The 14,925-nt window shown below is 35.6% G+C and overlaps 3 pseudogenes; 2 read left to right on the forward strand and 1 right to left on the reverse strand.

Moving 5' to 3' along the window:
• The first annotated feature begins 324 nt into the window (after nucleotides 1–324).
• Nucleotides 325–1,269, forward strand: LOC109676590 (olfactory receptor 5D14-like; annotated as a pseudogene).
• Nucleotides 1,270–8,849: 7,580 nt separating this feature from the next.
• On the forward strand, nucleotides 8,850–9,790 carry LOC141423392 (olfactory receptor 5D18-like; annotated as a pseudogene).
• A 3,931-nt stretch (nucleotides 9,791–13,721) lies between these two features.
• LOC141423395 (olfactory receptor 5D18-like) lies at nucleotides 13,722–14,408 on the reverse strand (annotated as a pseudogene).
• Nucleotides 14,409–14,925: the final 517 nt, after the last annotated feature.

Consider the following 14,925-nt stretch of genomic DNA (forward strand, 5'->3'; position numbering starts at 1 on the left):
CAGGCATACACCACTATACATGGTTTATTGATTGAGGTGGGGTCTTGCTAACTTTTGCCTGGGCTGATCTTTAACTGTGCTACTCCCAATCTCTGCTTCCCAAATATCTGGTATTACGGATGTGAGCCACTGTATGCAGTCATATTTTACATTTTTAAGAGTCTTCACTTCTTTATGTAGTTATATACAAATAGTAGAAAGTTAACTATCACTTATGTGCCTATTATGCTCATAGGAAGTCAGGACATAATTGTCTTTTACTCCTATAAACTATTTTTGTCAGGGGTCATCCTCTTCAAGTCCATTCTCCCATTAAAAGGAATTATGCAGATGACTGCAAGAAATCTGAGTATGGAGACAATCTTCACCCTCTTAGGCTTCACAGATTAACCAGAGCTTCAGGTTCCTCTCTTCCTTGTGTTTCTGATCATGTACATTATCACTATAACAGGAAACCTTGGGATGACAGTAATCATTACGAGTAACCCAAAGTTTCACACTCCCATGTACTTTTTCCTCAGTCACCTTTCCTTTGTAGACTTTTGTTACTCTTCCATCATCACACACAAGCTGCTTGAGAACCTGGTCATGGCAGATAAAAGCATCTTCTACTTCAGCTGCATGCTGCAGTACTTCCTGTCCTGCACAGCAGTGATGACTGAGTCCTTCTTGCTAGCTGTTATGGCCTATGACCGCTTTGTGGCCATCTGTAATCCCCTGCTGTATACAGTAGCTATGTCACAGAGGCTATGCGCCCTGCTAGTAGCTGGATCATGTCTCTGGGGTATGTTTTCTCCCTTGGTACTGCTTTGCTATACTCTCCAGCTAAAGTTTTCTGGACATAATGTAATCAACCACTTTTTCTGTGAATACACTGCTCTCATTGCTGTCTCGACCTCTGACATTCACATCCCCCACCTGCTGCTCTTTGCCTTTGCTACTTTCAATGAGGTTAGTACATTGCTAATCATCCTCAACTCCTATGTGTTTATTTTTGTGACTGTATCAAAAATACGCTCTGCCAGTGGACGTCACAAAGCCTTCTCCACCTGTGCCTCCCATCTGACTGCCATCACCATCTTCCATGGGACAATACTTTCCTTGTATTGTGTGCCCAACTCCAAAAACTCTTGGCAAGCGGTCAAAGTTGCTTCTGTCTTCTACACAGTGGTCAACCCTATGCTGAACCCTCTGATCTACAGCCTGAGGAACAAGGATGTGAAAGCTGCCTTCTGGAAATTAATGAGTACAAAAGTTCCACTCCACTGAGTCAATATCTAGAGATTTTTGCTATCCTAATGAATAATAAAGACAGACTAAAATACTGAAAATGTGTAGAATATATTTGAATGAAGTTTCTGTTGGGGACTCTGATGTTTGAACTGGTAAATTCAAATCCCTTGAAGAAGTAAAAGAACTGACTACTGGGATGAATTCCCCAAGTTTTTTTTTTTTTATTTCAAAGACATTTATTTCTTGAATGTTGTAATAACACACACAAAGAAATACTAAAAACACAGTAGATGGTGCAGTGTTTAAAATATTGTTACTAAAAGAAGAATGGTTATCCAGCACAGAAAAAACTTTGCTGATTGTTAATGTGTATGTATGACAGTGATGTCCTGGAAGTTAAAGTTATCTGCACTGGATCACTGAAGTACTGTGCCTTTCTTGGGAGATGCAAATGGTTATAGTGCATGATAAAAGAGAGAATAGCTGTTTTCTGATATCTTTGTACCTTGCATTCTGTGACTTCTGTAGATAGAAATCCGTGCACTTTAAGAAGAGATTTTTGTTTGAGAAGCACACAGCATGAAGTTAATCACATCTCTTGGGTAGAAGATGGCACAGACTTCTAAGGAAATAGTTGAGAGTAGATTGTTAAGACTTGAGAGCTAAGCACTATTGACTATAAATACAGCAACCTCTTTCTGTAGTACTTCTCAGGTTCTATCAGGGAAAGTCACAGAATTTAATTTTATCTTTCAGAAAGGACAAACATTGAAGTCATTTCAGTATTTGTAGATAGTAGTTGATTATTATCAGCCAAAAGTTTATATTTCCCAAACCATCAGTTTGGAGCTCCATTTCCAGCCATTTTGCTTATATTTTGCGTAGGAGATAGGGTCTCACTACTTTACACTGGTTGGTCTCAAATTCGTTATTCTCCTGCCTTCTTCACCTAAGGCTTAAATCACCCCTCCCAATCTTCATATATCTTTTTTTTTCTGTCACTACTAAGATTTGAACTCAGAGCCTCATGCTTGTTACAGGCACTTTACTATTTGAGCCACTCCTCCAGCCCTGGGATGAGTTTTTTCAACATAAAATCTCATAAACTATTTGCCCAGGCTGGCTTTGAACCTTGATCCTCCTGATCTTCTGTCTGAGTAGCTAGGATTAGGGACATGAGTCATTTTGCTTTGTTTTCTTTCTTTCTTTTTCTTTTTTTAATGAATTGCATTTCAGAGTCACCTAACAATTCATGGAAGGAGGGAGTTTAGAATCTTCCCAATTTCTGGCTCCAAAATAAGCTGGGGTTGCAAAGATGAGTCATCATGCTTGGCTTTGTTTGACTCTTGATTCAAACTAACTGGAAAATGATACCTTTGAAATAACTGCAGAAATTTGATCATGGATTAGGTATTAAATGATATAAAGAGTACTTTTTTTATCATTGGCAATATTGTTACAAGTGTTTAATCAAATCAGCATTTACAAACGGTCATAAATGATCAATTTAAAAAACTTATCGAGAAGTAGAATATCCTACATATGTTATTTTTTTTTTTTTTTCATTTTTCTTTTATTATTCATATGTGCATACAAGGCTTGGTTTATTTCTCCCCCCTGCCCCCACCCCCTCCCTTACCACCCACTCCACCCCCTCCCGCTCCCCCCCTCAATACCCAGCAGAAACTATTTTGCCCTTATCTCTAATTTTGTTGTAGAGAGAGTATAAGCAATAATAGGAAGGAACAAGGGGTTTTGCTGGTTGAGATAAGGATAGCTATACAGGGCATTGACTCACATTGATTTCCTGTGCGTGGGTATTTTGTTTTAAATAACTCACTTTTCTAGGACTTGAAGTCAGGAGCTCACTATCCCTATGTGTGTCCTGATACTTCAGGACCATGCGCATTCCACATACATGTGTCTTTCAAGCTGTATACATGATTATTTAGCCAATAAATATATTTAAGAAAACACATTTGCATGAAAAATGACAATGACCAAGAGCAGTTCTTGCATTTATTTGTTTTGAGGCATGCAAATTTGCCAGAAGTATTTTATTATTGTTGTTTCCTTGAAAGACTTCAAAAACACTTAAAGATTTTAAATAACATTTATAAATCTCCTGGTTTTACAATTTCAGATTATTTCAGAACACTTGAAATTATCTATCTGTACCTCAAATGCACTCCACAAATGTCATTTTGTATTTCCTTATCATAAAAAAGGAATCAAGTTAGGGGCATAAGTACAGCTTTGAATTAAACATAGATACGAGTAGACAAACTTTTTTATCCTTGTTGTTGTTTTGTTTCTTGGCAGCACTGGGGTAGGAAATTTGGGTCTCATGCTTGCTAGGCAGGCGCTCTTACTGTCTGAGTCAGTCCTCCAGCCCCCACTTCTTTTTTCCTTTGTACAATAACTAATGTCATTCTTTGTAATTCTTGTTACACTGTCATAAGGGGATTCAGAAAGTACATATCCCCACATATTGTGGAATTATGTAAAATAAATGTTTTTTCTCCCTTTGTGACAAACTCAACACACTTCTCCCAGTCACTTGCATAGCTCATTCCTTACTTCACAAATGCACCTTACTGTGGCCTTACCTGACTTCTCTGCTTAAAATTAAAATTCCTTTGCTTTACTAGAAAATCATTATAACCTTAATTTTGTGTATTGTCCCCTTTAAACACAAATTTGAGCAACAAAGGAATATTCTCACTCCTGTGTCATAACTCCTGAGGTAATACCAGGCTCAGGGTAATCCTGTTACAAATTTTTGTGAAATGAATAAATAAATGAGCAATTATGTATGCTCCTATGTATTTAATCTACTTTATGGTGTTCCAGAATTAGACAGCAATATTCATAAAGTAGTAACTTTTAAAATTATGGTTACTGAGTCCTACCTTTCTTTTTTTATTGTTATGCTGGGGATACATTGTGTCATTTACAAAAGTTCTTACAATATATCAAATACAGCATCCTTGAATTCACCCCTCCATCATTGTCTTTCATCTCCCCTCCTCCCAGAGCCCAGCCATTCTAAAAGTCTATGTTCAACATTGCTGCTTATTACAACAGAAAGATTAGGTATCTTTTTAGAGGGTTATTTTAAAGAGATTTATTTTTATATTATTATCATATTAGTAACTTTGGATGTAGTTGGCATGAAAAAATGTTTGCTCAATAAATGAGCATGATAAAACATTATGAATCTACTTTTAAGATTTTTCTAAAGGAGTTAAACATGGTGGCTTACACCTGTAATACCAGCTATTCAGGAGCAGAGATTGGGAAGATGAAAGTTCAAGGCCCGTCCAGGCAAAAAGTTAGCAAGATTTCATGTCCTCTAACAAGCCAACACTGTTGACATGCATCTGTAATTCTAGCTATGGGGAGGCTAGACACAGATAAAAATTTAACACCCTACCTGAAGAATAACTAAAGCAACAAGGACTCAGGGTGTGGTTCAAGGGATAGAGCACCTGCCTAACAAGCACAAGGTATGAGTTCAAACTACCCAACCCACTCCCCTTGAAAAAAAAGATTTTCTAAAGGAGGAATTGAGACATTTGTTTTCATTTATATTCAATTTTACTATGTTATAGTTTATTTTGAAAAATCCTTTTTTAAAAAAAAATTTTGAGGTGCTAAGGTTTTGAACTTGGCCTCATGTTTTCCTACATTTGACCTACTTCTCCAGCCATTTTGAGCTTTATTTATTTTTTTTTCAGGTAGGGTTTTATGTTTATTATGAGTCCTGGCACCAGCCTCAGACTTCTATCCTCCTTTTGATAGCCTCCTGAATATCTGGTGTCATAGGCATGCACCACTATGCTGGGCTTCGTGATTGAGATGGGATTATAGTAGCTAGGGGACTCAGCAAGAAACTTTGTAGGGACTACATCATTTATGCATTTGAATGTTTGCTTTATCTAAAAATTTCTGTTTTAAGTGAATTATGGTGACCTGAAAGCTGGATATTCAACCTCCACCAGTGCAGTCAGAGTGTGTGATATGCAGGCAAAGCAATTGATTGAGAGTCAATCCATTAATATGCAATATTAGTGATTTTTATAATTGCATATATTTTTATAATTGGGGGAGTCTAAGGGGTTGAGAAAGTTGACATTAATATACAATTTATTTTATATAAAATGTTCCCGATGTTGATATAATTTATCCCCAGGTTTTCTAGCATATTAGAATTGCATCATATTGAGATGATTAAATTTAATTGCTTACTTTGAGACCTCCAGAGGAGCAGGAGTTAGATAGTCTCTAGGGTCCGTGTCTCCAATGTTGTAGTTACAGATAAAATATATCATGCTCTTCTCCCAACCAGGAGAGGTCCTGCCTTTGCCATCATCAGGTTTGTTTTAAAATCATAGACAGATGGGTATCAGCTTTAATCTGAAAAACATCTTTAGAGGAAGAAAACTCACCATTTAGAATCTGATGTTTCTTGTAAAGGATTGTGAATGAGCAAGGATTAGGAAGTGCACTCTTTCAGTTAAACTTTATACTTGGGGCTTGGCTCAGCTAAGTGTTCCATGAAAAGCAGATACCAGTGTGAGGGAGCAGAAGATCTCTCAGGATTTGGGCTTTATATTATCTGAATTTTATATACTTTCAGGGGAGAAATAAAAATAGAATTGACAAATGTTTAAGAAAAATTAAATAAACAGAGACTGAATAGACTAGTAAAAACTGGGGGACAGCTTTAATTAAGATTATAGAAACAGGACATACATGTGACCCTTAATAGCAAAAAAAAAAAAATATATATATATATACATATATATATATGTATATATCATTGAGAGAAAAAAGCTCTCTGGAAGAATACCTCACTTATCTTTTTTTTCTTTTTTTAACCCTGTACTCAAAAGACATAGAAACATTCACTAAGAATTTAATGTTAGCATTTAGGAGCAGTTACACAAAATGTAACATAGTAAAAATAAAAACTGAAAAACCTTAGATATGTGAAGTGTGATGCTAAAAAAAAGGATGACAGTTTTGTCTGACTTTTTGATGGATTTTTGAAGTTCCTTTAATGGGAAAACATGAGTTCTGGGGAAAACAGGGCCACTGAATTTTTCAGTCTTGCCTGTCATGACATATATAATCATGGGCTATCAGAAAAGTACTTTTTTACAGAAAAAATAGGAAAAGAAATTCCTGGCATGGTAGCATGTAAATGGTATTGGGCAATAATGAGCAAAATTTAAGTTTTTAGATCCTCTTTTTAAAAGTAACATCTTCATACTGCAGTACTTCCTAAAATGGCTACTCCTCTTTCAAAGGTAGCATTGGGACAGAACCAATATACTAGGTGTGTAAAGAGATAAAAGATAGAGATACTAGAAAACATAGAGATAAGAGACAGCAAAACAAATGAGACAAAGGAGAGAGAAGGAGAGAGAGAGAGAGAGAGAGAGAGAGAGGAGGAAGGGAAGTTTCTGTCAGAGTACTTGTTACAGTTACTAATTCCTAACTGAGAAAATTCCTCAAGTCCGTTTCATATGTGTTTCATCTAGATGCTGTTTTCTCGTATGTATTTGCACAATATATTCTCTCACTGGATTATTTACCATAGGATAAGAATCTCAAGTTTGCTCACTAATTGAAAATATAACTATTAATAACATAAAATGCTAATATCTAGACCCAGAATAAGAAACAGAGTCTTGTAGTCAAGAAAAGAATATATCATTAGTTGTCAGGATATTAGAGTTCAGTCACAGAAATGGAGGTTGGCCTTTATTTGCATATAATAGGAAGTCAAAGTTTCTGTGCTCTGGAATAATGAAGTAAATGAGAATACTTTTTATAATCTGTTGTTATTTTATTATTACTCAGACAATAAGGAAAATTTTAAACTGCTAATTTTTAAAATTTTTAAATTTTTAACATTTTTAATGTTTAATTCAAACTTACAGAACTTACTCTGAAAAAAATGTTTTGTTTTTTTTTTGTATTACTATTATTGGTTCAGATAGTCAAATAGATTTAAGTGTTTTATTGAATTAAAAATAAAGGCACACTCCAGCACCACAAAAGTAATATAGGATTGTTAATAGTAAAAGATATAGTGTGCCCTGGGGATATACCCAAAGGAATGCAACACAGGTTACTCCAGAGGCACTTGCACACCCATATTTATTGCAGTGCTTTCCACAATAACCAAGTTATGGAAATAGCCAAGATGCCCCACTACTGACGAATGGATTAAGAAAATATGATATTTATACACAATGGAATTTTACTCAGCCATGAAGAAGAATGAAATCTTAGCATTCGCAAGTAAATAGATGGAACTGGAGAACATCATTCTGAGTGAGGTTAGCCAGGCTCAGAAGACCAAAAATCATATGTTCTTCCTCATATGTGGACTTTAGATCTAGGGCAAATACAGCAATGTTGTTCGGCTTGGGTCACACGATAAGGGGAGAGCACATGCGGGAGGTATGGGGATAGATAAGAAACCCAAAACATGAAAGTGCTTGATGTCCTCACTGCAGAGGAACCAATACAGAAACCTTAAATCAACAGAGGTCAATATGGGAAGAGGATCAGGAACCAGTGTAAAGATCAATTAAAGATGAATCAACTTGACTTGTAACACATTTTTACATGAAATCATTGCTAGGAATCTCTCTGTATAGCTATCCTTATCTCAACTAGCAAAAATGCTTTGTCTTTCTTACTATTGCTTATGTTTTCTCTTCAACAAAATGAGAGATAAGGGCAGAACAGGTTCTGCCTGGAAAGGTGGGGAGAGAGATGGGGGGGTAGGGGGGCGAAACAGCCCAATCTATGCCCATATGAATAAATGAATAAAATAAAAGAAGTTTAACCTTTCAAAAAAAAGATAGAGTGTGAATATATAATGTATAACTGTATTTAATTATACATAATTAACTATACAATTAATTATTATATAATTAATAATTAATTTGTTTTGAAATTTCTCATTATTATTACTGATTATAGGACTGAGGTTAGTAGTCATGATATTATGTTAGGCCAATATTCTATGAAATTTCAATGTTCAATGTGAAACTTTAATATAAATCTTTGATGTAAAATATCTATGAATATCTTGAAACCAATTTCTAGTGTTTCATGACTATTATATATATGTAAATTTTTAATTTATATCAGTATACATTAAAAGTATAAAGTAGTTGTTCAATTTTGATATTTCCACTATAGGAATATAATGATCAACTTCACCTACTCTATTACTCTTTCAAATCCCCCATTTGATTTTAAAACAATTTTAAGGTGTCACATTATTACTTTTTCATATTATATTTGAGAAATCATAATTTGATTCAATATTTTCTTTCTTCTTCACAAGCTTTAAAAAATGGTTATGCAAGGTGCAAGGGGTAGTGGGGAGAAATGACCCAAACATTGTATCAATGTATGAATAAACGAAAAAAAATGGTTATGCCTGTTAAAAAATTTAGACATGTAGTCTTTCTTGTTCAATAAACTCCTAGGTTCTGAAAGACCTGTAAGGAGAATGAACCAAGCTTCCTTTTTTTGCTCTCATTAATTTTGTTTTCAGGACTTTCAGTTTGTGACAAACAGAAACCATGTTACTCTCAGATAGAAATAAAAGTGAGGCAACGTTCACCCTTTTGGGCTTTTCAGATTATCCAGATCTGGAAATCCCACTCTCTTGATTTTCCTGGACATTTACAGTATCACTGTAGTAGGGAATATTGGGATGATTGTCATAATCAAAATTAACCCCAAACTGCACAACCCCATGCACTTCTTCCTCAGCCATCTCTCCTTTGTGGATTTCTGCTATTCCTCCATTGTTGCTCCCAAGATGCTGATGAACCTACTTGCAAAAGGCAGAAGTACTTCACTTTCAGGATGCATGATACAATTCTTTTTCTTTTGCACATTTGTGGTAACTGAATCTTTTTTATTAGCAGTGATAGCCTATGACCGCTTTGTGGCCATTTGCAACCCTCTACTCTACACAGTCTCCATGTCCCAGGAGCTCTGTGCCATGCAACTGCTGCGGTCATACGCATGGGGTGTCTCATGCTGCCTGATACTGACATGCTCTGCCTTAAAATTATCTTTTCATGGTTTCAGCACTATCAATCACTTTCTCTGTGAATTCTCCTCATTGCTTTTCCTCTTGTGCTCTGATACTTACATCAACCTTTCGGTGCTTTCCATTCTTGCCACGTTTAATGAAGTGACCACATTGCTTATCATTCTGCTCTCCTATGTGGTCATTTTTGTTACCATTCTCAAGATACATTCAGCCAGTGGGCACCGCAAAGCCTTCTCCACCTGTGCTGCACACCTGACAGTCATCACCATCTTCCATGGAACCATCTTATTCCTATACTGTGTGCCCAACTCTAAAAACTCTCTGGACACTGTGAAAGTGGCCTCTGTGTTTTACACAGTGGTGATTCCTATGTTGAATCCCCTGATCCACAGTCTGAGAAACAAGGATGTCAAGGATACAGTTGGAAAAATATTGGACACTAAAGTTATTTCTTGTTAAGAATGATATTTTAGTTTATTTACTTTATATAAATTTTGTCCATAAAATTTTATTTCAAAGATATTATTAACATTAGCAGAATTAAATAGTAACTAAGCTATGGAAACAGCCAAGATGTCCCGGTACTGATGAATGGATTAAGAAAATGTGGCATTTACACACAATGGGATTTTACTCATCCACAAAGAAGAATGAAATTTTGTTATTCTCAGGTAAATGGATGGAACTGGAGAACATCATCTGAAGTGAAATTAGTCAGCCTTAGAAGACTAACAGCTGCATGTTCTCCCTCATATGTCTAATATAGACCTAAAACAAATGCAGCAATATCATGGTACATAGGTCACACTAAGAGAAGGCCTTGCATGGGAGGGATAGGACAAGGGAAGGAAACTAAAAACTTGAAAGTGGTTGATGTGGACACTGTACAGTAATGAATATAGAAATTTTAAACTGGCCAGGGCCACCATGGAAAGTAAACAAGTGTGGAGTGAAGAGGACTGAAGAGATGAACTAATTGGGTTGTACTACAGATATGCACGGAAACAACACAAGGAAACTCCCTATGCAGCTATCTTTATCTCAAACTAACAAAAATGCCATGTTTCTCTTTTTATCTTCTTATGTTTTTTATTCTATAAAATTGGAGAACAGGAGGGTGGAACAGGTTCTGCCTGGGAGGAGGGATAGTAAGGCACCAGAGTTGGGGATAAGGTGGCATTGAAATGGGTAGGAGGAAGAATAAAATGCAAATAATCTTTACACACGTATATAAATGCAAAAATGATAACTGTTGAAACTATCCTGGAAATCAGGGGAGGGGAAATGAAAGAGAACAGTGGAGGGGGTGAATTGAAGTATGATGTATTTGATATATTGTAAGAACCTTTTTAAGTGCTACACTGTACCCTCACTCAGCACAACAATAAAAATATTGAACAATAGAATGGAGACAGATTTTGATATCAAATGAATAAATGTGGCTCTGTGTTTTGTTGTTGGAAAACACCAGCAATCTGTCATCTGTAATATTACATGTATAATTTTGAAATATGAGATAACTCATAGACTGATTACGAAGCATAAAGGATAACGTACATATCATAACAGATAATTTACATAAGTCAAGTAATATTATATCCCTCTTCCTTATATTATTCCTGGAGTAAAGTAAGCTCTTAATAAATAAAAAAAATGGAAGTGACCATTTTATATGGAAGGAAATAAAAGTATTGCAGAGAGTTTGACAGAAGAGAAATCCATTAGGTAAATGAGAATGATGCTTTTTTAAACTTGGTATACTTTGAACTTACCCTTAAAAATGAGAATGGACAAAAATTTGGGGAAATATATTTTTGAGAAAAAAGTTTTATTACAGAAAAAACAGAATTAATAAAATCAAGGAGGTCAGAATATAATACTGAATCAAAATTATAACTACTATTTTCTTGAGCTAAAGTGATGCACGTTTTCTGTGTATATGTGCCTATCTGTTGTGTAGTGTATACAAGGTACACTTGAAGTGGTTTAGTATGTAATCATTACAGTCATTGACTTTCTCAACTTCTGGGAAAATTACTGCACAGATCTTCCAAGTTACAGTTAAGTAGGAGGAAGAAATTTTGGTATTCTGTGGCACAAGAGTTTCAGTATGATTGAAACTAAAGTATTATATATCTGAAAATGGCTAGAAGAGAGAATTTTGAATGTACTCTCTTCTAAGGAAATGCTAAAAGTTTAAGATGATGGATATGAAAATTAATCTATGTTTATCTTTCACCAAAATACATATGAATCAAAATACACTGTACTTATAAATATCTACAAATATGTTTTGTAAATAAAAAAATGAAATATGATTAAAAATTTTAAGTTTTTATGGTTTTTTTATTTATTTTTTTTTATTATTCATATGTGCATACAAGGCTATATATGATTCAATTTATGTATAGTGACTATGAAAATATTCGCATGAATGTTTTAATATTGGGTCAGTCATGGTGCCCCACAAAGTAATTACAAGTACTTGAAAGGTAGACGTAGAAAGATGATGATTCAAGACCAGCCAGGTTAAAAACTGGCAAAACTTTATCTCAACAAGCTGAGAGTAATGATGCATGCCGACATCCCAGCTATGTGAGAGGTGGAGGTAGGAATATTCTGGACTGAGTCAGCCAAGGCAGAAATTCTGTGTTAAAGGGCTAGGTGTTTGTCTCAAGTGGTAGAGCACTTCCCTAGAAAGTGCAAGGCCCACCCTTTTCTGGTATTTGAGGATCTCTGATTTGGCTTCTGATCCTACATCCTACATAAAAGAGCTGTTGAGTGTGTGACTAATTTTATAAGACCAATTCCCACTTTATTTTTATTTTTATTTTATTTTATCATTTTTACATTTACTAATGTGTGTTTGCATTGTTTTCCCCCCGCCCCCCCCCATGCAGAACCTGTTCCACCCTCTTGTTCTCTGGTTTTATTGAAGAGAAAATATAAAAGATAATAAGAAAGACATAGCATTTTGCTACTTTAAGATAAAGTAGCTATACGGATAGATTCCTAGCATTGCTTTCATGCATAAGTATATTACAACCCATATTGATTCATCTCTACCAGACATCGTCACTACTTCCTAGTCCCCTTCTCATAGTAGCCTCTGCCAATTTAACATTACTATATTCACTCCTCTACAGTGAGCACATCAACCACATTCAAGTCTTAAGTTTCCTTCCCTTTCCTTATTCCTCCTATGCGCATTCTCCCCTTGGTATGTGACCCATGTCCAATAATATTTCTCCATTTGTTTTAGGAATATAACCACACATGAGGGAGAATATGCGATTTTTGGTCTTCTGAGCCTGGCTAGCTTTGCTTAAGATGATGTTCTCCAGTTCCATCCATTTACTTGCAAATGACATAATTTCATTCTTCTTTGTGACTGAATAAAATTACATTGTATATAAATACCACATTTTCTTAAAATATTCATCAGTAGTTGGTCATCTTGGCTGTTTCCATTGCTTCGCTATTGTGAATAGTGCTGCAATAAATATGGGTGCGCAGGTGTCTTTGTAATAACCTGAGTCTCATTCTTCAGCTATATCTCTAGGAGTGGTATTGCTGGATCATGCGGCAAATCTATGCTTAGTTTTTTAAGAAGCCTCCATATTGTTTTCCAAAGTGGTTGTCCTAGCTTACATTCCCACCAGCAGTGTATGAAGGTTCTTTTTTTCCCAGCATTCTCACCAACATTTGTTGTTAGTGGTGTTTTTGATACTATCTATTCTAACAGCAGTGAGGTGGGCATAGCTGAGTGGATTCTTATCTGGGTCCTCTATTCTGTTCCCCTGGTCATCATATCTGTTATTGTGCTAGTACCCTGCTATTTTTATTGTTATGGCTCTGTGGTATTGTGATACCTCCACCTTTGCTCTTTTTCCTCAATATTGCCTTGTCTATTCATAGTCTTTGGTGCTTCTAAATGAACTTTAGGGTAGATTTTTTAATCTTTATGAGAATTTCATTGGTATTTTCATGGGAATTGAATTGCACATGTAGATTGCTTTTGGTAGTATAGCTATTTTTACTATGTTGTTTCTGCCAATCCATGCAAATGGAAGATCTTTCTACCTTCTGTAATCTTCTTCGATCTCTTTCTTCAATGATTTATAGTACTCCTTGTAGAGGTCATTTACACCCTTTGTTAAGTTTATTCTGTATTTGATTTTTTTTGAGGCTATTGTAAACAGAATTGTTTACTTATATTCTTTCTCAACTTCTTCATTTTTGGTGTGTAGAAAGGCTATTGATTTTCATAAGGTGATTTTGTATAATGCTATATTGCTGAAGCTGTTTATAATGTTTAGTTGTGGTAAGGTGGAGATTTTTGGGTCTTTGAGGGATAGGCTCATGTTGGCTGCAAATAAGGATACTTTGACTATTTCTTTACTGGGATCACTACTGTGTAAACCACAGAGGCCACTTTCACTGTGAGTCTGGATCTTTGGGAGTTGGGCACACAGTACAGGAACAAGGTGGTGTTGTGGAAGATGGTGATGGCATCAGCTGTGAAACACAGGTGGAGAAGGCTTTGCAGCACTCACTGGAGGAACACATCTTCAGGATGGTAGCAATAATGAGCAAATAAGATAGGAGAATGGCAAGCAGTGTGATGACAGCATTAAATGCAGAAAAAAATGAGCATTAGTAGCTGATTGACAAAAGTATCAGAGCAGCAGAGGGAAAGCAATGATGAGAACTCACAAGAAAAGCAATCAATGGTGCTGAAACCACTGAAAGATAACTATAGAGCACACCGTGTAAAAATCAAGGATCAGACCTCTCCTCATGCAGAGGACCCCAGCATCAGCATGGCACAGAGCTTCTAGGACAGGACAACTGTGTAGAGCAGAGGGTTGCAGATGGCCACCAAACAGTCATAAGACATTGCTATTAACAAAAAGGCTTCAGTTACCACAAAGGTAGCAAAGAAATAGTATTGTAGCACACATTCTGTAAATGAAACAGCTCTGTCTTCAGCAACTATGTTCTCCAGCATCTCAGGAGCAACGGTGCAGGAATAGAAGAAATCCACAAATGAGAGGTAGCTGAGGAAGAAGTACATGGGGTGTGCAGTTTGCCGTTAATTTTATTTATGAGGATCATCCCAACATTCCATACCACAGTGACTCTGTAGATGGCCAGAAAAATCAAGAAAAGTGGGACTTGCAAATATATGAAAGTTAAATTACAACCTCTATGTTTATTTTAAATTGATTTTCACATAGACTATAAAGTCTAATTTTATAAGTTCAGAAAACATAATACTAACACAATAATTGTGACAGCCCTCTATTAGTAATAAAACCCCAAATTTCTAAACAAATTAGTATTTATAACACATTTACTCAATGAGACTAAGCATCAACAATGATAAAAACTAATTTTTTGCCTATATAGTTAATTTCATATTGCACTTTAATCTGATTCTCTGTCTTACCCAGTAAATCTAAATTCAAAATAAGTCATTATCTTTTCAGATAGCATGTTCTTTAACTCTGGGAATACTAATTATCAGTCTTTCCACACTGCCACAGGTAATAATAAAATTAGGAGAGGTTATATAGGTATTATAGTTTATT

The sequence above is a fragment of the Castor canadensis genome, chromosome 1 (genome assembly GCF_047511655.1).
Source record: "Castor canadensis chromosome 1, mCasCan1.hap1v2, whole genome shotgun sequence".
Taxonomy (NCBI): domain Eukaryota; kingdom Metazoa; phylum Chordata; class Mammalia; order Rodentia; family Castoridae; genus Castor; species Castor canadensis.